This window comes from Mytilus galloprovincialis, chromosome 8 (genome assembly GCF_965363235.1).
Source record: "Mytilus galloprovincialis chromosome 8, xbMytGall1.hap1.1, whole genome shotgun sequence".
NCBI lineage: Eukaryota > Metazoa > Mollusca > Bivalvia > Mytilida > Mytilidae > Mytilus > Mytilus galloprovincialis.
In genome coordinates, this window is record NC_134845.1 from 74058549 (window position 1) to 74082326 (window position 23778).

A 23778-nucleotide genomic window follows, 5' to 3' on the forward strand; every position below is an offset into this window, starting at 1 on the left:
GACCTTATTTTCTCTTTTTTTCTGCAAATCTATAAAGCTGCACAGTAATTCAGTTCTAATTTTAGGTCAAGAGGGACTGTAATATACAAGTTACAGCAATATTGGAAAACAATGACCTCAAAATTTTGTTCGCATGAATTTATAGTGCCAGTATATCCTCTTTTTATTCAAAGTATTGAATCGTAAACAAATATCAGCATGATCAGTAGTTTTCATACTTCAGACTGAGTTGTATAATAAAATCTTTTGACCGCATCAACCAAAACTGACCATATTTGCTTTTTTATGTGAGTCTATATAGTTGAACAGTACTTCGGTTATATTTTTTTTACTGTAGTATATATATAAATAACTGCAATATTGGAAATTGAACAAACATGACTAACTTATGTCTATGGGCGCTGATAACACAATAAAGACAGCTGACCCGTTACATCCAAACTTAAATTATTAAATAAAGAACCGTCACAAAAAGTGAATTTTTATTTAGTCAGTTGTTCATGATGGTTTTTTTTTAAACAGAACTACAAAATGTATTTAAGGGCATCATCCAACACTCACATCTATGATTCATATACTTTATTTTAAAATGAAAAGTACATGTATGAGAAGTTCTTTTCTTGGAAAGGTATACTGACTATACTGTTAATATAATTTGAAGAAGGAAAATGATTGGTTTTGTTTGTAGCGTTACGTCCAGTGGCAAATATTTCATTCATGTTCAGATCGAGTATATTTTTCTGACGTTCCAGACTCCCAGATATTATTCATTATCGTTATGGATAAGTTTGGCAACGAGATAATGCAAATCTGAGACCTCAGTGCAAATCTCGAGGTGCAAATGTACATAGTTTTCTTGCGTTTAACAACACTGTGTTCATTACTATGATATCCCATAATTCATCCACTGTACAATTTTCGTTTGAGCATTTGTCCAAACAGAATCTTAAATCATGAATGTAAATCCAAGGCAAACAAGGTAAATTAAGATTAAATTTACTTGAATTAAATGCAGAGTTATATTTACGAAGAGACTGTTAAAAACGGGGAACGAAGAAACGTAAACAATGATGTTTCATTTGCAATCTCATAAAAATATTTCTCCGATGAGTTGGATAACCTCCTATCCACTTCGATATTTGTACATGTAAATTTTGATCAGTAAAAAATATAGAAAAATCTGCTATTATATATAGTAAAGTAATTGGAACTGATTTTTTCTTCTAAATTCTAAATTGCCCTTTCTGCAGTGACGTCATTTAGAACTGTTCTACAGTCCTGACTGATTTAGTCAGTTCTGCTGACAGTTCTACGGTTAGAACTGATTTGGTCAGTTCTACCTAGAACTGATCCTGACAGTTCTACCCTAGAACTGATCCTGACAGTTCTACCTAGAACTGATTTAGTCAGTTCTACCTAGAACTGATCCTGACAGTTCTACCTAGAACAGTTCTAAGGTAGAACTGTTCTAGCTAGAACTGTTCTAGGACAGGTTAGAACAGTTCTATGACAGAATATTCTGACAGTTCTAATGAGAGGTTAGAAGTGATCTCCACTGTATGTTGATACTAGGACTATTATACTAACATTAGTATAATAGTTCCAGGTTGATATAAAGGAAAATTAATTTTTCAATCTCAGAAAAACAATATTCGACACACGATAATATAAATGTATTTTTTTTTTCAACCGACAATACTCTCAAAGAAAAATCATTTTCTAAATTATGGTGACATAAGTCACCGAGAAAGCATTAAAGGTCTATCCCCCCCCCCCTTTGATTGTATTTTTTTTTCTTTTTATTAGTATTATTTAATTTTTATGGATATCATGGATAAGTGAAGGAATTCAACATGCATATATACACGTTACACACGTCTGCGTCAAAGATCGTCAAATTACATGCATGGTAAAGGGTGAAAGGGAGAGAATTGTAACTGTAAATATATACTTCGTATTTTGTCGTTTGTTGAAGCGGTTCATTAGTGTTTCTCGTTTCTCCGTTTTAATATAAACATCAGACCGTTGGTTTTCCTGATCGAATTGTTTTACACTAGTTATTTTGGTGCCCTGTATAGCTTGCTGTTCAGTGTGAGCCAAGGCTCCGTGTTGAAGGTCGTACATTGACCTATGATAGTTTACTTGTTACAAATTGTGACTTGAATAGAGAGGTATTCCTCTCGACAACTGGTATGTATGAGGTATTCCTCACGACAACTGGTATGCATGAGGTATTCCTCTCGACAACTGGTATGTATGAGGTATTCCTCTCGACAACTGTAAGGTATGAGGTATTCCTCTCGACAACTATTAGGTATGAGGTATTCCGCTTGACAACTGTTAGGTATAAGGTATTCCTCTCGACAACTGTTAGGTATGAGGTATTCCTCTCGACAACTCTTAGTTATGAGGTATTCCTCTCGACAACTGGTATGCATTAGGTATTCCTCTCGACAACTGGTATGTATGAGGTATTCCTCTCGACAACTGTTAGGTATGAGGTTTTCCTCTCGACAACTGTTATGTATGAGGTATTCCTCTCGATAACTGTTATGAATGAGGTATTCTTCTCGACAACTGTTATGTATGAGATATTCCACTCGACAACTGGTATGTTTAAAGTATTCCTGTCGAAAACTGTTATGTATGAGGTATTCTTCTCGACAACTGTTATGTATGAGGTATTTTTCTCGACAACTGTTATGTATGAGGTATTCCTCTCGACAACTCGTTTATATGAGGTATGAGGTATTCCTCTCGACAACGGTTATGTATGAGGTATTCCTCTCGACAACTGTTATGAATGAGATATTCCTCTCGACAACTGTTATGAATGAGGTGTTCCTCTCGACAACTGTTATGTATGAGATATTCTTCTCGACAACTGGTATGTATAAGATATTCCTCTCGACAACTGCTATGTATGAGGTATTGCTCTCGACAACTGTTATGTATGAGGTATTCCTCTCGACAACTGGTATATATGAGGTAGTCCTTTCGACAACTGGTATGTATAAGGTAGTCCTCTCGACAACTGGTATGTATAAGGTATTCCTCTCGACAACTGCTATGTATGAGGTATTCCTCTCGACAACTGGTATATATGAGGTATTCCTCTCGGCAACTGTTACGTATGAGGTATTCCTCTCGACAACTGTTATGTATGAGGTATTCCTCTCGACAACTGGTATGTATGGGATATTCCTCTCGACAACTGTTAGGTGTGAGGTATTCCTCTCGACAACTGTTATGTATGAGGTATTCCTCTCGACAACTGTTATGAATGAGGTATTCCTGTCGACAACTGTTATGTATGAGATATTCCTCTCGACAACTGGTATGTATAAAGTATTCCTCTCGACAACTTTTATGTATGAGGTATTCCTCTCCACAACTGTTAAGTATGAGGTATTCCTCTCGACAACTGTTATGTATGAGGTATTCCTCTCGACAACTGGTATATATGAGGTATTCCTCTCGACAACTGGTATGTATGAGGTATAACACCCATTCTCTGTAACCGTCAACCAAAGTTGGGCACGGGTAGTCACCGATTTTGTTGAAACTTTCTGACAACAAACATTGATATAAAATATGAAAAAAAGTCTGTACGTGTCACCTGAGTTATGTATGGTTACCATGGCAACAGGCTTTAAAATATTGAAAATAGCTGATTTTTGCTTTTCTCGGCTTACAGTGACTTATATACAGCATAATATCTTTGGTTCAGTTTATATCATATCAATTTCTTTTAAATACTTGTTCAGTGACTTTTTTTCACTTTTTCTGATATTAAACTCAAATTGACATTTTTAATCTAGGTTAGTAGTATGAATTTTAGCATATTCTAATGCAATTATGAACCAACTTTTTTCCTTATTTATGAAAAAACGCATCCATTCCTGAACAAAATTCTATAAGGACCTTTATGAGTGGGTTTTAAGTCTCTTTCTTTGAGAATGCAAATATGAAAAATTGTCTACATATGTAGCACACTTATATGTACATGATGTACATGTTTGTATAAAAAAAGAAGATGTGGTATGATTGCCAATGAGACAACTGTCCACAAGAGACCAAAATGACACAATAGGTTATGCTTCCTTTTTGTGTATTTGAATTAAGATGCTGTGCTGACCAGGTCAAGTTGTAACCACATACATTTAAGTGACATGCTAAATTAAACTGTATATACTTTTTGAATAAATCCTAATTAAATAATAATTATAAAAACATGACCATAAAAATGTTTATGTAAAACAGTTAATGATTCTTTTATAATTCCAGGTACATGTATTTGCAGAGAAAGTAGACTAAGGTTACTAGATTGCCAGAACAAAGCAGTGCAACATTTAAACTTCTTAATGTAAATAAGGTTTGTATTATATACAGTATATATGGTAATGATTGTACATTTGATGCATGTATGTTTATTTCTTTAAAAAAGAAATTATCAAGAAGACATAAAAGTGAATTAATTTTGTTAAATCTATGCAACTGAACAACAGTGTATCTCCTTAAGTTGCATACATGTATGTTGTCTTTTAAATATTTAATGTAAGAAAAGTTCTGATTTAAATGTGGCTTGTGCATGCTTATTTTAGGCACATACTAGTATTAATACTATTTTTTTTAGGATTGTAATTAGAAATATAGACTAATTAATAATTATGATATTCACTGTCCAAATATGCATTTTCTTTTTTCAAATAGATCAAGTCACAGCTTTAGATGATTCAGGTCCAATCAAAAGATCAAGACAGGTAAATAGCAGAACACTGTTACAGCTATTCTATAAAAGCATGCAAAACAAAACTTTCATAGACTTGCTTTCTATATTTGCTTGAATGTTTGCAAACAATATGTAGGCAGAGTTTCAGTATGTTGTATATACTATTACTTTGACAATAGAAATTAACATCAAATTCCAGTGTATAGTAGACAGACTGAAACAGACTACATAGTTACCTTTTGTTTACAAACAAACATAAATGCAAACATAATACATAAATACAAACAAACATAGCAAGCAAGTTAATCAAAGGTTTGCTTTGCATGCTTTCATAAAATAGCTGTAATTAAGATTCAGGAGTAGATCTAGTACACTATGAAAGAATAGTTACAGTACTTCCCAATTAAAGAAAAAAGGGGTTACCCCAAAATTCTCGCACTGCTTCACTGGAATATTCAAATCTGACCTCTCTAAGATCTGATACCAGTATTGATGTCAATTAAGGAGGCTGAAAAATACTGACTCAAACAAGCTTTATATATGCCCTTGAATTTTTACTAGATAACATTTTTGTTCGCTTTGGGGATTCCGTATATCGTCAGATTATCGGAATTCCAATGGGGACTAACTGTGCACCACTTATTGCGGACCTCTTTTTGTATTGTTATGAGTTACAATTTATGACAAAAATAAGCAAAGACCCATCAAAACAACATCTGATAAACAAATTTAATAATACTTTTAGATATTTGGATGATATTTTGGCTCTCAATAATGACGACTTCAGTATGTATATTAATGAAATTTATCCTGCTGAACTTACTTTTAATAAAGCTAATACTAACAATGACCACTGCCCTTTTCTCGATCTTGATATCTATATCACTAACGGAAAGCTCAATACTAAAATTTATGATAAAAGGGATGATTTTTCATTTCCTATCGTTAATTATCCGTTTTTAGATGGTGACGTTCCCTTGTCACCATCTTACGGTGTTTATATATCTCAACTTGTACGATTCGCTCGGGTATGTAACAATGTTTTAGATTTTAACGAGAGAAATTTATGTATTACTGAAAAATTATTACACCAGGGTTTTCGATATCACAAACTAGTCAAAACATTTACTAAATTTTATCATCGGTATAAAGAAATCATTCGTAAATATAGCTCAACATGCAGACTTCTTATACGTTCAGGTATTTCACATCCAATTTTTTATGGAAATATTCTTTATAAAGCACAAAGGTGTCAGTATTCACCTCAGAAACTTACAAAACCTATGAATAGACTTATTAAGAAGGGATATAATTACGATACTGTTGTCAAGTCATTAAAGATTGCATATTTTGGCGTTAATATTGAGTCACTGATAAGGTCTTTGCGTCGGAACTAAACACATTTATTCTAAAAACAGTTGTTGGCATGACACGGGTTATGTTCTTCTCATATATGTTATGATGGTATGATACTAAACCCCTAACGGGAAGGATTGTGCCTGATGTTCATATGATGAAATCATAATCTTTCAGTCAGTTTAATTGAAGTCTGGAGCTGGCATGTCAGTTAACTGCTAGTAGTCTGTTGTTATTTATGTATTATTGTCATTTTGTTTATTTTCTTTGGTTACATCTTCTGACATCAGACTCGGACTTCTCTTGAACTGAATTTTAATGTGCGTATTGTTATGCGTTTACTTTTCTACATTGGTTAGAGGTATAGGGGGAGGGTTGAGATCTCACAAACATGGACACATTCCCTATTTATTTTATTTACATGTCCAAAATACAAGCATTTAAAGCCATTTACTGAAATACAATAAAAATAATGATTTATTTAAAAAAATATATATTAGATTTATATCACTTAAATTGAAAAACATGAAGCTTAAATAATACAATTATTCATTGTTATTACACAATTTAAAACAAATATATGTAGTAAAGAATTATACTTTTATTGTAATTTCTCCTTATATTTTTATTTTATTTCAGACAATACCAGTGAAAGGTGTTCCATTGTTAATCCTAAAAGATACATGTAGTCAGGAAATAAGTAAAAGTGAGCAAGCTGATTTGAGTCAGATTCTTTTATTTGTAATTCCATAAAGCTGGAAGCCTTGGACGGATTGCTCAGTTTTTTAGGTATGAAAATATTTTTTTGGCAATTTGTATTTCAAGTACATTTTTTTGCTTTAAAAATAGAACAATGTAACTCAGAATAGGTTAGTTGATATAAACTGATTCTTATTAAACCCCATGCAACAAAGTTAGTAATTAGTAATTTTAAGGAAATTTTGCAGTTTTTATACGACCGCAAAAATTGAAAATTTTTTGGTCGTATATTGGTATCACGTCATCGTCGTCCTTCGTCGTCCATAGACTTTTGGTTTTCGCACTATAACTTTAGTATAAGTGAATAGAAATCTATGAAAATTAAAGGTTTATGAAAATGATTAATGACCATAAAAGGAAGGTTGGGATTGATTTTGGAAGTTGAGGTCCCAACAGATTAAGAATTAGGGGCCAAAAAGGGGCCCAAACAAGCATTTTTCATTGGTTTTTGCACCATAACTTTAGTATATGTAAATAAAAAATCTAAATTTAAACACAAGGTTTATGACCATAAAAGGAAAGTTGGGATTATTTTTAGGAGTTTTGGTCCCAACAGTTTAGGAATAAGGGCCCAAAGGGTCCAAAATTAAACTTTGTTTGATTTCATCAAAAATTGAATAATTGGGGTTCCTTGATATGCCGAATCTAACTGTGTATGTAGATTCTTAATTTTTGGTCCTGTTTTCAAATTGGTCTATATTAAGGTCCAAAGGGTCCAAAATTAAACTAAGTTTGATTTTAACAAAAATTGAATCCTTGGGGTTCTTTGATATACTGAATCTAAACATGTACTTAGATTTTTGATTGTTGGCCCTGTTTTTAAGTTTGTCCAAATCAGGGTCCAAAATTAAACTTTGTTTGATTTCAACAAAAATTGAATTCTTGGGGTTCTTTGATATGCTGAATCTAAACATGTACTTAGATTTTTTATTATGGGCCCAGTTTTCAAGTTGGTCCAAATCGTGGTCCAAAATTAAACTAGGTTTGATTTCAACAAAAATTGAATCCTTGGGGTTCTTTGATATGCTGAATCTAAACATGTACTTAGATTTTTTATTATGGTCCCAGTTTTCAAGTTGGTCCAAATCCTGGTCCAAAATTAAACTTTGTTTGATATCAACAAAAATTGATTCCTTGGGGTTCTTTGATATGCTGATTCTAAACATGTATTATGGATTTTTGATTATAGGCCCAGTTTTCAAGTTGGTTCAAAATGGGGTCCAAAATTAAACTTTGTTTGATTTCAACAAAAATTATATATATGGGGTTCTTTGATATATGCTTAATCTAACCATGTATTTAGATTTTTGATGTTTGGGCCTGGTTATCAAAAATTGGTCCACATTGAGGTCTAAAGGGTCCAAAATTGAACTTTATTTGATTTCATCAAAAACTGAATTTTTGGGGTTCTTTGATATGCTGAATCTAACCATGTATTTTGATTTTGGATATTGGACCATAATAGGTAATGTCCAATTTAAAATTGAAAGTTTTTAAGTTTAAGTTCTTAGACCACATTCATTATGTGTCAGAAACTTGTGTTTTGTCAACTATTTAATCACAATCCAAATTCAGAGCTGTATCAAGCTTGCATATTGTGTCCATACTTGCCCCAATGTTCAGGGTTCGAACTCTGCGTTCGTATAAAGCTGCATCCTGCGGAGTATCTGGTTGTACAAAATATTTACCTCTGTATCTAAAGGGCCAAGTTCATTATAGATAGAGAAAATTCGAAGTAGTAAGAATGTTTAGTAAGTAAGATTTACAAACACATCACCATCAAAAAACACAATTTTGTCATGAATCCATCTGTGTCCATTGTTTAAATTGCACATAGACCAAGGTGAGCGACACAGCCTCTTAAGAACCTCTAGTTTCTATGAGTTATGCCCCTTTGAACTTATTTGCCTCAATATACTACTGCAATTTTTTTATAACAACTCCTCTAAAACCACACAACAGAATATCATGAAACTCTAGAAAAAAACAATTGAATCATAATTTCCTGATAATATGCATATCTACATAGTATGTAACTAAAATACACTTTTAGTTTTAGGGTGTTACAAGAGGCCTCATCAAATTGATTTTTTCTATTCAACAAAAATTGTGAGCTTTTATGTGACAGCTTTAATGTTTAAATATTGTTTTTATTTCAGAGAATGGAAATCGAGAAAACTGTACTACATATACTACATGTAATAAGGAAGCAAGAATTACCATTTCAAATGTCCCGAAATAAGCTGCACACAAGAGAATTCTCAACAGCAGTGAAGAGCATGTCCTCATACAACATAGTCAATTCTTTGTTAAATGATGTAAAAATGAAAATATAAGAAACAGCAAAAAGATTGTATGCAGATAAGATGATTTCAAATCAGCCTGAAAAGTCTATATCTTTTAATCAACAAATAGTTCATTGGCACTTAATTCAGATAAAGTTCTTCAAATGGGATGGGCTTCCAAGTCAATAAATCCAGAGGTACATTAAGTCAACAACTAGGGCAATATATTGTACATGACTGAAAATTCTAATATGGAAAGGCGAGTGGTAACAAGGTAGATCCTTAAGTGGCTGCTGATGAGATGAGAAATTCCTCTTTATACATCATGCACAAAAAGGAGCATTTTGATCAGACCAACAAATTGCTTCATTTTCTCCGGCCTTTGTCAGATAAGAGAAAAAAAACTTAGTAATTTTGAAGATTATGTAGCAGCAGAGAAAAGAAACAGAAAAAAATATAAAGTACTTTTGGAATCAAATAACAGTTAAAATGTTTTTAGTTTTAATTCTTTTGTTTAAAGGAGGAGGTGCCCTAACAGCTTTTTTGCCAATAAAAACTACATATTAGTATCTTTGTAAATATTGAATGCACTATTTATGAATAAAAAACTTTATTTTGTCTGTGTCTCTTTATGTTGTTCCTAAAAATACAGTTGGCATTTCTGATCAATTCTCCTTTATTGCCATGTGTACAGTCTCTTATATTCGTAAGATGACTTTTTTTTATCTGTTTGTAAGACAAAACAGTTGCTTCAACTTAAATCTGTGAACTAGTAGTCTTCTTTTGCATATCAAGGCTATAGCAAACATCTTGACAACATTGAAACCATTTCTAATGTTTAAATGAGATATGGTTTAGCATTTTGAATATTTACATTTCAAAATTATTGCAACAAATAAATAGTGTTGATGTTGATTTGTGTAAAAAAAATGACATGTTAGACCTTATTGCAGATCTCCAGATATAATCCATATGTTTCCATGGTAACCATTTTCACTGCCAGATTTAATTTGAACTTAAACTTTAGTCTGTATAATGCCATTATAGTTCTCAAATTGTTTTAATCTTGTTTTTTTTTCTAAATTTGCAGATTTTACAAATTTTTTACAATTTTTCGCTAAAAATTGCAATTTTGAAAGCCCTTTTTCCATAGCAACAGACCTATTATTTGTCATTAAGTTGAATTTCTCCTGTAGATAATAAATAAACGGTTATGTAAGATTAAATAAGTTATTAGTTTACTTTTTAAATGCATTTTTTAATGAAAAACCTGGTAAAAATTTGAAAATTTTACTTTTTTGTTTCCATGGTTACCGCTCTTGGAAACAAGATCCCCAAGAATTTTATTCCATATATTGAAACTATAATATGTTGTCTCAAAGGAAAGTATAATGCCATATTCCAACATGGATGCGTAAGTTTGCTACACATCCTCAAAAACTGTCTAAATTGGGTATTTTATATACCTGTTGCAGTCTTCCATGTATCCAAGGATCAAATCAGGGTAACATAATATTTTATCTTTTTAAATTCAATCATTATATCAATTTGTAATGATATTCATATAAATTATAGGTATTTTTACCAATATATTGCTATTTAAGTGGATATTAATGCCCAAAGTAGACCTATTTCATAGTTGAAAAAGAGCAATTTTGAAGGTAAAATTAGAATACCTGTTACCATGGCAACCATGGTCCACAGCAACAATATCAATATATTTTTTTCATTTATACATAAAAGTGTATTAAGGTAGATAGGGTGTCTTCCTCCATTTTGGATTTTGAAATACTAGAAAACAAGGTCTAGATCTTTGATTAAATGTGCAAATTTTTATAGTAGTAGGTAATTCATGTGTAAGAATTTTCATTCTAATATAGAAAATGCCATGTTTGATCATATTTATGATTGTATTTTACAAAAATAAGAATTCTTTTGTTTGATTCATTTTTTCCAAACTTTGTCAAATAAGGGGAGGCAACTCAAATGCAAGGGCAGATAATTCAGATAGTGTTACTTTTACAATAGAATGTGATAGGAATTTACCCATTTTTACACGTAGCAAGAAAACGAGTCCGGTGACCCCATTTTTTCTTTTTCTTATCTGAAAGCATAATATTGGAGCTATCTTCTCAAATTTTATCTAAAAATTCTATGGTGTGGTTTGCGTCTTATGGCGGAAAAATAAGTTTTCCATGCATAATCTATACAAAATCTTTACAATTTTGCACAACCTGTAGTGTGAAAATAAGTCCGGTGACCCATTCTTTTTATTAATGTTTTTAAACAAGCAGGATATGAACTACATTTTGGCAAATTATTAAAAGATTCTATGGATTATAATTTAGACACCCCATCTACCTTAACTGACAAAGTTTGAAGGTTTTCTGAGACTATGCGTGCCACGACCTATATGTGGCATGGTTGATATTTACAGATTATTTAATATTTCTTTCGACACATGACACTTTCTTCAATATGCAAATCCTTGAATTTCTTTAAATTCTTTTCCCAAAGATCTACCCTTACAAACTGATTTGTTTTCTAGTTGCTTTTCATCTAAATATAACATAAGAGTACAAGATTTTTAAGACGTCAAGCACCAACAATGTGTCATTGTAGTCGGAAAAGGATTGAAAATTCAAAAGACAAACTTTTTTGAATTTTTGTTTGTTTGCAGAGTGATATATTTTGTATTATATGATATACATGAAAACGGATATGTTCATCCTATTTTACACAAACGCATCAGAAAAGCGATTTAAATGACTATTATCAAAAAGATTTTATTTATATAAAACAAGTATCGTCATGTTATTAGACACTAGAACACACCCGTGATATCGCGGGTCCGTGACTGAATTAAAGTATATAACTTTGCGCAAGCCTTATTTTAGTATTAGTATTGTCATCTGATAAAGTCATGCCGATTATAAGATACACAGTTTTCTTTGTTTTCAAATCTTTCTGTTTGAACCCGTCGAACTGGAACTTATCAATTGTTGGTAATATTAATTATTCGGAAAACAAAAGGTCCTGGAATGGAGTATTTTTTAATCAACAGCATTGTCCGATATTAGTTATAAATAAAGTTGAATTGATTCGCTGTTTTACGTCATGCCTGCTAACAAATTGAAAACTGTACCTATACGCCTTATTTTTAGTCCAGATGTTTAGTATTCGTATTGTTATCTTAGAAAGTCTTACTGATTAAAATACTACAATTTAGTAGTGTCAATCCTGTGATTATGACCCGTGTATATAGCATATTAATCCTGAATACACCGTTTGGTGGTGCGCCTCTCAGCTGAAGAACGTACAGATAAGATCAGATAAGGTAATAGGTAACATGTGAATATACTATTGGTATCGGTATCGGACTCGATCCGGAACTTCTCAATTATTGGCAATATTAACTACGTGGAAAACAAAAGGGCCTGGAGTGGTGTAATTTTTAATCTACACCTTTGTACTATATTAGTTATAGATAAAGTTGAATTCTTTGATTCGTCGTTTTTACGTGATGACGGCTGACAAATTGGACCTCGTAATTTTAGTATTATATATGTTACGAAAAGGTATATTCACGATGCTGGGGTTGACAAATTACTTTAAATGTGGGTACTGTGTCAAAACGCAAAAGAGATTACCTGTATATACAATGGATTTTATTTAAAAACTGCATTTCGCAGGCAATTCCGTATGGAACGAATATTCAATAACATTTATACCATAAGAGATATAAGAAATAGATATTAATAATTTCCATTATATTTTTAAGAAAACATACCCCAAAAAATGGGGGGACGATCATGTTAATGCAGTAGGTGTGCGGTACAACGGAGACACGGGGTACATACATGTGTGAATTCTTAAACGAGCCCTTAATAGATCTCTCAAATAATCTTAAGTTTTATAATCTGTTTTATACATACTCTTAAATATATATATAACGGTCATTTTTATATAGTTTAAAAAAACAAACAGTGTATGTATTTTGATCCAGTTGTTTGCCACCTAAATTTTTATCTAACGGGGTCTGTTTTAAAACAACTAAAACACAAGTTTTATACAATTTAAACTTGAGGCATGTTGCATTATATAGTTTTAGAAAATTTACGCCTTGTCATATAGCTTCGAAGGCATGTATTTTCTTTCTTAATTTCCTTCCAACTCTGTCTTAATCTAAAAAGTTCCAGTTTTCTTTATAAAGGGTTTGTGATTGATTGATTGTTGGTTGCTTAACGTTCAGTGGCAAATATTTCATGTATGTTCAGAACGAGAAGAGATTTGTGTAAAATATGACTCACTACTCATCGGTTGAACAACCCTGCAGAGTTTCAAAAGTATTGCATAATGACTTTGCATTTACATCTTAACACCACCTTATGCAGATATTTTGTATTTCATAAATTCCTGAAACGTTTTGGATGGGTACTTATTACTACTCTACGGAAGTACCAGTTGTTGTTTCAGGGAGAATGGGTTGTGTGTGGGGGGGGGGGATAGGATTAAATTTTAAAAAGGCAGGACAGGAGTTTTGAGTTAAGAAAAGGCAGAATGAGCAACTTGGCCAAAAAACGCTAAAATTTAACTTGCTTACTATGTATATATTATCAATCTAGAATCGAATGAACTTGTATAACCCTCAGTCCCCCTTTTTTCTAGACCACCCACTCCTGTGCGCGTACACCTTTTATGTCTTATGACAGGTTTTAGCCAGCAATAATATTACAAAAGCAATTGTCGTATAAGATGTTACATAATGATGTTCTAGATAAATGTAATTTGAATTAACCAAGACGCAAGTCTATTTGTCAACCTCATCGTCGAGAATATACCTTTTCGTAACATGTCTAATCAATGAACGATATTTTTGTTTTTGTAACGGGAATATCGGTCAGTGTCATTAAATCTAATAAAACTTCCACGTAGACCCTTACTAGTCTACCTGAACTTGGTTTTCTCATATGAATGTCTTTTTGTCATTTTTATCTTAATAATGTCTATTTAAATGTATTTTCAATTTAGCTGTCTTGTAGAATTTCAATAACATCGTCATCATTTACCCTTAAAATAGTTTAGAACCAATTTGAAGGCCCTTTCCAACTGATATTCATAATTTTTCTTATGGAATAATGTTACACCTCAGTCAAAAGTTAAGGAAGGGGGCATTCTAAACTTGCCTGTCCAAAACGAGGGCATGTTATTTGAGTCATTTCTTCCTGTCTTTGCATATTAATACAACAGAACTCGCTTGTATGTGCCATATATTTGTAGGACTCTAAAGTGCGATGGTACTCTAAAGTGCGATGGTCACGCTAAAGTGCGATGTTCTACGCTAAAGTACGATGGTGTATCACGCTAAAGTGCGATGGCTGTTTGTTCGCTAAAGTACGCTGGTTTATCACGCAAAAGTGCAATAGACTAAAAGGGTAAGGTTAAAGGGCTTAAAGTATTAAAGAACACGGATTTAAAAAATAGTCCTCTTGCGAAAGCTAGTACAAGGTTTTATGACATATTTGATAGGCGTTATAATTACCGGTAGTCTTTTAAAAGTGATCGTCGTTGTTTTAAATTAAGAAGAACGACCACGTAATAATTGCTAAAACGGTAATTTAGGTGTGACAAAAATCTATATATCCTGTGTATGTTTTTTTTTTAATTCAGGCCGGTATCACATATTTGGATAATTGGTGTAGCTTGCCATTCACACAGTCTATCACTAATGTGAACATCTCCTCTCAAAGTCGTCATTGAAAATTACAAATTCAAAATTCGTTCTAATTTTTTAGCAGACAATTTATGATTTACGCATGTAAACATGCCGTACCTTTATTTTACCGACTTTACTTTTCATTAAAATCAATATTTGAACTGGGACGTCAAAGTAAACTGCAACATAAACAATGATTTCAATGTATCCGTTATGGTGACTTGAATAACAGCGGTATCACTCAGATTACAATTCTACCTTGACAGGTAAGTTTGTATTTAGCCTATAAAATACTTATTTAACTTTGAGAATTGAAAGGTCAGTTTCCCATTCATACAATAGAGGTTGATAAATTTGGCTTCATGCCATTTACCTTGTCCAAAATTAAGGTCACTTTATTGTTATTGTGATATTGTTAAAGTACAAAAGAACCCTATATTCTGACCAATACTTAAAACTTTGTGCATCTTGATTTAATTGTTAAAAATCTGTTAATGTTGAATTTTAGGGGTTATTTTAGGCCTTTTAATTGCATATTTCTTTACATGGTAGTTTTTTTTCAGATATAAAAAAAAACTATCTGCTTGACTGTTATAGAAATAGACTATGCTTGCAGGGTCTTGTTTTTTGTTTACACCAAATCTGACAGATTATTATTAAGTTGCAAAATATTTTAAATGAGAGCTGAAATTTTTCTATCTTTAAATGTGCATTGAACAATGTTGAAGGTTAAGGTTCATGTGGACCCTATGGTTAAATTGGCCGTATTTTCACCTCAAAATTTTCTCTGAGTACAGGCAAACCTGTGCATCTGGAAAAGTTTTAAGGCATAGCATGCCCTAGATAAATAGAAAACAAATGCATTGTATGATTTAGAAAATTCATAACTTAACTGGATTTTGCCGTACACTTTTTTTCGTCTCTGCAGAAGATGATAAAATTAACAAACAGTTGAGTTTACCTTGATATGGTCCACTCAGGTACACAGTTTAAATAACCAATTATTGTCAGGTATCTATTGTCCATCTAATGTTCATGTCAATTAAAAATGCTCACTTTAATTTTTACCTGTGGGGAAGTTCTTAAACCTGTTTCCCAACTTAGTTTATTTTGGCACCTTCTGGAGGAATGAAACAAGAGGCACTCAAGAGCCTGAATCGCTCACCTGAATTTTTTTGGTTTAATCTCTCATCAATGATTATTTTGGCTTTTCAATTTATTTAAATGTTCTTTGAATCGTACTATTTTCTTCAAAAGCAAAAAAAAAATCATTTTCTCCTATGTTCTATTTTAGCCATAGGAGCTATGTTTCTTGACATACAAGGAAATGAAATATAAAATTTATACTAGATACTCTGAAACTCTAAAACTCATTTAGCCTAAGTTTAGCTGAAATTGATACAGCAGTTTCAAAGGAGAAGATTTTTTAAAGTAAGTCAACATGATGAACAAATTGTGAAAAAAGTCTTTAAAGGGCAATAACTCCTTAAGAGGTCAATTGACAATTTTGGTCAAATTGACTTATTTGTAGATCTTACTTTGCTTAACATTTTTGCTATTAACAGTTTATCTGTATCTATAATAATATTCAAGATAATGACCAAAAACTGCAAAATTTCCTTAAAATTACCAATTAAGTGGCAGCAACCCAACAATGGTTTGTTTGATTCATCTGAAAATTTCAGGGCTGATAGATCTTGACCTAATGAACATTTTTACCCCATGTCAGATTTGCTCTAAATGCTTTCGTTTTTGAGATATAAGCCAAAAACTGCATTTGACCCCTATGTTCTATTTTCAGTAACGGCGGCCATGTTTTTTGACGGATCAAAAATCGAAGCACACACTTTGTGCAGGATAATCTAAGGAACAATCATGCTAAGTTTCATCCAAATCCACTCAGCAGTTTCAGAGGAGAAGATTTTTTTAAAGTTAGCAAATATGATGAACAAATTGTGAAAAATTGTCATTAAAGGACAATAACCCCTTAAGGGGTCAATTGACAATTTTGGTAATATTAACTTATTTGTAGATCTTACTCTGCTGATCATTTTTGCTGTTTACAGTTTATCTTTATCTATAATAATATTCAAGATAATGACCAAAAACTGCAAAATTTCCTTAAAATTACCAATTAAGTGGCAGCAACCCAACAATGGTTTGTTTGATTCATCTGAAAATTTCAGGGCTGATAGATCTTGACCTAATGAACATTTTTACCCCTGTCAGATTTGCTCTAAATGCTTTCGTTTTTGAGATATAAGCCAAAAACTGCATTTGACCCCTATGTTCTATTTTAAGTAACGGCGGCCATGTTTTTTGACGGATCAAAAATCGAAGCACACACTTTGTGCAGGATACTCTAAGGAACAATCATGCTAAGTTTCATTCAAATCCATTCAGTAGTTTCAGAGGAGAAGATGTTTGAAAAATTGTTAACGACGACTACGACGACGACGACGGACGCCAAGTGATGAGAAAAGCTCACATGGCCTTTTAGGCCAGGTGAGCTAAAAAAGTGCACGGCAAAATCCTGGTAAGTTTTTATTTTTCTAAAACATAAAATATATTTAAAATTCATTTATCTAGGGCATGCTATGCCTGGAAAAATTTACAGATGCGCAGGTTTGTCTGTACTCAGAGTAAATTTTGAGGTGAAAATACGGTCATTTTAGACACATGAACCTTAAAATAATCATAATGTGAACAAGAATGAAGAAAACATCTTGGTCCCAAAAAAAAACATCATCAACCAGGATATAATATTCCAAATTTTAATTTATTATACTAATATCAGTTGAAATCTCAAGCCACTATTTTGCATGTTTACAATGTAGGTCATGTCCCAACAGAAAATCAATGAATTTGACAGTACAATGTACTCTTAGCACAAACACATAAGGTCACTGTGAAATAGACATCTAGGGCAATAAACAGTCAGTTATACCAAACCAGTTTGACTAGATGTGTCCTATATTTTGACAATGTAAATGACATGAGGACCTGCATGGGTTTTTTAATATATGTATTCTTTCAATTTTTAGGGCATTTTTCTTTTAATAGCCTTAAAAATAACTCTCATTCTGTAAAGCAAATTCTCATGAAAATGATTTTACTATATAGTCTTTCTGTTACAAGATTATTTATCAATTATGCACATTGATCATTATATTATCGGTATTGCATTACAGTTACCTAAGTATCCATTTTATTTTGCACATTTATTCTTTATACTTTTGCACCGCATTATTCTCTATTCTTAATTTTGTTGTTCATTTTCTCTATTCTCTATTTTTTGTTGCTATTACATTTATTCTCTATTCTGTAAACCCCATTCTGACCCTTAAAGGTAAACTTCTATTGTATGAATGGGATAAACTGACCTTTCAATTCTCAAGGCTAAATAAGTATTTTATAGGCTAAATACAAACTTACCTGTCAAGGTAGAATTGTAATCTGAGTGATATCGGTGTTATTCAAGTCACCATAAAGTGCGTGACCATCGTACTTTAGCGTCCCCATCACACTTTAGAGTCCTACCTTATTTATAATAGTGAACACACAGAAAAATCCTATTTGTATAAGAGGTCCATAGTGCTGGCGTAAATAACTTTGACAAATTTTGACGAATTTACAAACGTTCTGGCTAAGTAAAGCTCATATCAGGTGGAATCATATAGGATTTGTCAAAGTTTTCCAGTCAGGAATACTTTTCCCCTCAATAATCTGATACATTTTAGTGGAAGCTGTAGTCTTTGTGCGGCGTTCCCTTTCGGCAGACTTTATAGAGTTGTTCATGTCGTAGCGGTCATAAACATATGCTACTGTGTGCGCTACAGAAATTCATTGGGACATATTTTTGTAATAATCAGCTACAAGGTCACCGAATGTTTTACTTTTCTTAACATTAATACATTAAACCAATGCCATACCATCTCTGATTTAAGTTGTGAGTGATGGTATAATGGAAGGTAGGGAAAGTGCACAAGAGACTTCAGATTCTAATTGCTTCACCAAATCAGACTTGCATGATTTTCCTATATGGTGTCGTCATCTTGAAAAAGGTAAATTGGACCTACATGGTGCGACAGCACATGTTCTAATGTAACATCATCTCTACATTTTGCCAAAATCAGTGCACGTCTCAATACAAGTAATGTTTGTTTTTGTGGTCATGTTTCAAACGTTTTTAGTTTTGACTTTGATATTGGACTATAAAACCTCCATGACTTATCTAGAGAAAGAGACTAGTGATATAAAAATGTCTAGACATGTTCATTCTAGAAGAGATATTGATAAGACATGAGGGTGGGATTCCACATCAAAGGGATCAGTCATGGTTCATTCAGATGGTTCACAATGGCAACAACATGTTTTTCAACTATTCTTATTGCTGTTGGTTTTGTTTCCTCGTGGACATTTGCATTATTTCCAGCCCTTATCATTATAACACTACTAAGGGATTTTAGGAAATGTATAGTAAGGGTCCATCTAACAAGCGCAGACTTTGATTTGTTATGCCTACAGTACCATCTGATCCCTTGAGGCTTTTATAATGTCTTTTATGTAGCCTTCCGGTCCATATACCGTTAAAATGTCCAGGAGTATGTCTAAAAGCAAAGCAGCCATCTATAAAAGGTGATCGAATATTTTCATAAAAATGAAGCATATCGAGTATGTAAACTGGCTTCAGTAATTGGTACGGTTGGTTACAAAAACTTAAGTTACATTTGAGATGACGATCTCAAGGAAGTAGCCAATTGCCATCTCGTTCTGTTCTAACATTTGACAACAAAATGTCTACTGCTTTAAGGAACATATCCCGCTATTTGAATGTAAGTGATACAGCACATCCCCATTACTTATATGTATTTATAAGAGACTGTATATGAGCTTCGAAAAGCTCCGTCATAGAAACGTTAGGACTTGTGTCTGGCTTGAATTGATGAAATAATACTGATGAGATAAATGCATTTGATATCATTGATAAACAAAAAGTATGATATATCACATAAATGTTTATAATTTTACATTTTGCGTAAAAACAAATAATGAAATTGAAAACGTACTTTATTAAATGCAAACTATTCGTAGTGTTATCTTTTACATAAACTTTTGATAACGGACTAATTTTGCTAAATTTTATTTGAAATCGTTAAATAAGGTGTAACAACAGTGTATATAATAACAGAAATCATATAACGGATGTTCTTTAATATTCAATGTAGACCTAAAACCTTTTCTAAGTCGACTTTTCTTTCAAGTAAACTGACGTACTTCAAAGCCCATTTTACAAAAATTGCACCGTACGATTTTTTGACAAGTCAAAATGTTAAGTTTAACCTTTGAACTATCAATACTGTGATTTATAACCGTATAGTCCGAATGACAATTAAACTCCTTAAATAAGTCACTTTTCCTTACTTGGTCACCGTACTATAACAGGTGTTTATATAATACCTGCCAGACAGATAGGTTCACCTTACAAGAGAGTACACATAATATAATATGCTATCATATCTGAGATACTGACTTGAACTAGGAAACTTAACTTTGTGAATTATTAACGACTATGTGCCGTGGTCTAATGAGAACTGTTATATTGGCATTATGACTATATAGATAAACACATACGAAAATCGTTAGCGTATAACTTATAATAGAGAATCAACATAGCATACAATTCTTCGAGTAGCTATATAGTCACTCACTGAACTATGAAAAAGAGGTTCAAGACAATCATATTAAAACAGATAAATTGTAATAATTGGGTGAAAGATACCAGATGAACAGCAAACTCATAAATCGAAAATAAACTTACAATGCCATGACTAAAACTGAAAAAGACATACAGACAAATAATAGTACACTAGAAGCAATATAGAAAACTAAAGACTGAGCAACACGGACCCCACCAAAACTTGGGGGTGATCTCAGATGCTCTGGATGGGTAAGTAGTTCCTGCCCTACAAATGGCATTTATAACAATGTTTGTACATGTAGTATCCAGGTCTTCTTTTTCCTGAAACATTTAGCTTTTGGATTAATTTCTAATGTTAACACAGCAAGATTACTATCCTTTATTTTAGATTTTTGTTGCAGTTAATAAATAGCTTCACTGAGTTATCTTTGTTTTATTGTAACACTTTAAATCATTTATCCATTATATTTTTAAAAAATCAGGAGCTATAAGTTCTGTTTTCTAATTATTAAATGGTTCATTTTAAATATTACAATGTATTATATGTAAATAGCCTTACGCTAATGATGTCTTTTTTATGGTATTTTTGTTAATTGAATTTCACAACATCTGGATAGTTTTACAACTGTTAGGTTTTTTTTAACTTTGTTCTGGATTTATTACTTTGGATACCACCGGTCGGTCCTTAGTCAGGCTAAAGCAGTCTGTTAAACAGGGCTTGTAATTTTTGGTGTATATCTTGATTTTCTGTTTGTACATTGATGTAGCCATACGTTTTCTTGTTTATATTGTTTTAACATTTGTCATTTCATGGCTATTTCTTACTGATTTATGTATAGTTATTTTTTTCTGATTGTAAAAATGTTGTATGGTAAGCTTTCTTTCTTTTTCATCATTTTGTCTTGAGCTGGTGTCTGATTACCAATCATACCTCCCTTTTCGTTTTTTTTTTTTTTTATGAATAATGACAACAGTTTGGTTTTAATTTTCATTTATGTATGTACATGTGACAATATAAAACAGTATATATAATCTCATTCCATCATTAATATTGGTCATTGTTGGTATATATTTATCTTTAAGTTTAACAATGTACTGTGAAAGTGCTATCTTCTAACAGATACTTAGTATTATGGTTATTGTGAAACCACTGATTCAAAGGACAAGGTCCACTTATTGCCCAAAATGGCCTAAAATATACTCTATACCATAAAACTAAAAAAAGTTCACAATTTGGTTCGTAAATGGGTCTATTTCAAAAGTCTTAATGCTCAAAAAATCAGTTCTTTTCATAAAAGTACATTTTATGTTTCAAATTAGGCCCATTTTGCCACCACCTACGATCCAAAATGTTTTGTAACTAAAAGAATCCAAATCTAATATATAATTCATCAATATAAACACTTTTGGATCTTGGATGCATCAAAGGTTAATTATGCCAAAAACAATTAAAGTTTTGGACAACATTGACCTGAAATACAAATAATGTATAATCAACCTATAGCTTTACAATGTAACCTATGAGAATGAAACAAGAGTATAAATCTCAATAACCGAAAATTATACCATAGTTGTCTTTGGTATAATTTTCACAACTATACCTTGGTTTTGTTGTGTATGATTTTCGGAAAGAAAAATAAAGATGGCAAGACCTGAACGAGGCTGCCTGATTTTTTTAAGTGACATATGAACAACAGAGTCAGTGTGGGCTCACTAAGCTAAACTGCCCGCTTTGCACCAGCCAATATAAATGAATGCCTAGGGTGGGAATCGAACACCAACTCCGGTGTCTCTATATGTTTAAATGAATTAAAAGTTGTCAGAACAAATTAAAAAAAATGTATAAATGATTTAAAATTTTATTATCAAATTATACATGAAAATACAAGTTGAATTTCGGTGATGCAGATGTCTACTTAGATTGAAGTCCCATAGGCTCCACTGTACAGCTACATTAACATACAGCATAAAAGGGTTTAAAATTGCCGAGGCAGATTTTTTGAGGGAGGGGGGAGCTGAAGGCTTGCCTTTTTCAACTGAGGAGCTTCATGTATGGTAAATGTGTAGTCCTTTTTTTATATAGTTTTACCCCAAATGTTGACTTGCTAGACCCCTCCCCTTTAAAAATCCTGGATTCTCATCCGATTTGATATAAATCTAAACTGTTAATGAGGTTGCTTAAGTACATTTTTGTAATAACAATCTGAATCATGTTTGAGAATTAAAAATAGATAGGTTCCTTTAAATGTAGCTTATTCAAGTAAATTAAGTAACATTATGTCCACATAGGTTTCAGATTCAACACTTAAACCCACATTGACAGAAACAAGTGCCTGTGTACCGACTACCCCACTTTCAGTATCATGCATTGTCATGCCTTCATGGTAATCCAGTATTATAAACTGTGATTTATCCAGACTCTGACATTTCAGTGTAAAGTAAGACGAACATTCTCTGAATATGACAGAATATAAACAATAAAATCAACCAATAATTACATATAACTTACATATTCAAAGTCATTACAAAATCCGCGTTTTTATCATTCCAGTTTTACAAGGAACATAATTACATAAAATTAACAGATTGGCACTTGTTTTTGAATTCGTTCAAGACATTGCTAATATAAACCTCCGATGTAAGTTTCATAAAATTCTGTCAATAATTGTACATATGAGAGTGTAAACAATGCAATTTTTAATATAACTAATGCCTCCAAGGGGCGTAACTCTTTTTAAAGTAAATGATCAGCACTGAGTTTCGAACTAGCCCAATATATTGCTAAAACAACGTAGGATATAAGTTACATAAAAGAATCAGGCAAAAATTGTACACGTGAGAACGGACGTACGAACGATCAGACGTACGGACAGACGGAAGGACAAACGCCCGATATTTTCATTGACGTCGCAATGCGTTACGCCGGGTACAAAAAATATCAATGTACGAATTTGTCGTTTACGCCCACCAAATTTGCTCAAAAGGCTTTTGTTCTCTTTAGTCAAATAGTTAATTGTGTTACCTCAATATTTCACTATGGACTTCAAACAAACTATCAATATTACTGTGGCACATTGTATTTATTTGGATCTAAACCATGACAAATGTAACCAGAGATAAATAGAGTATTGTTGTTTAACAAATTAGAAAATTTAGGAATTAGTTCAAAATTTATGTATGCCCTTAACGGGCTTTATTCAAATGTAACATGCAGTTTACGCCTTAACGG

The 23778-nt window shown here is 32.3% G+C and overlaps 1 long non-coding RNA gene across 1 annotated transcript; it reads left to right on the plus strand.

Moving 5' to 3' along the window:
• Positions 1–4249: 4249 nt before the first annotated feature.
• On the plus strand, positions 4250–9657 carry LOC143043511 (uncharacterized). Its single transcript, XR_012968433.1, has 4 exons — positions 4250–4375; positions 4714–4763; positions 6728–6877; positions 9007–9657. It is a non-coding gene; the product is annotated as an uncharacterized LOC143043511 (long non-coding RNA).
• Positions 9658–23778: the final 14121 nt, after the last annotated feature.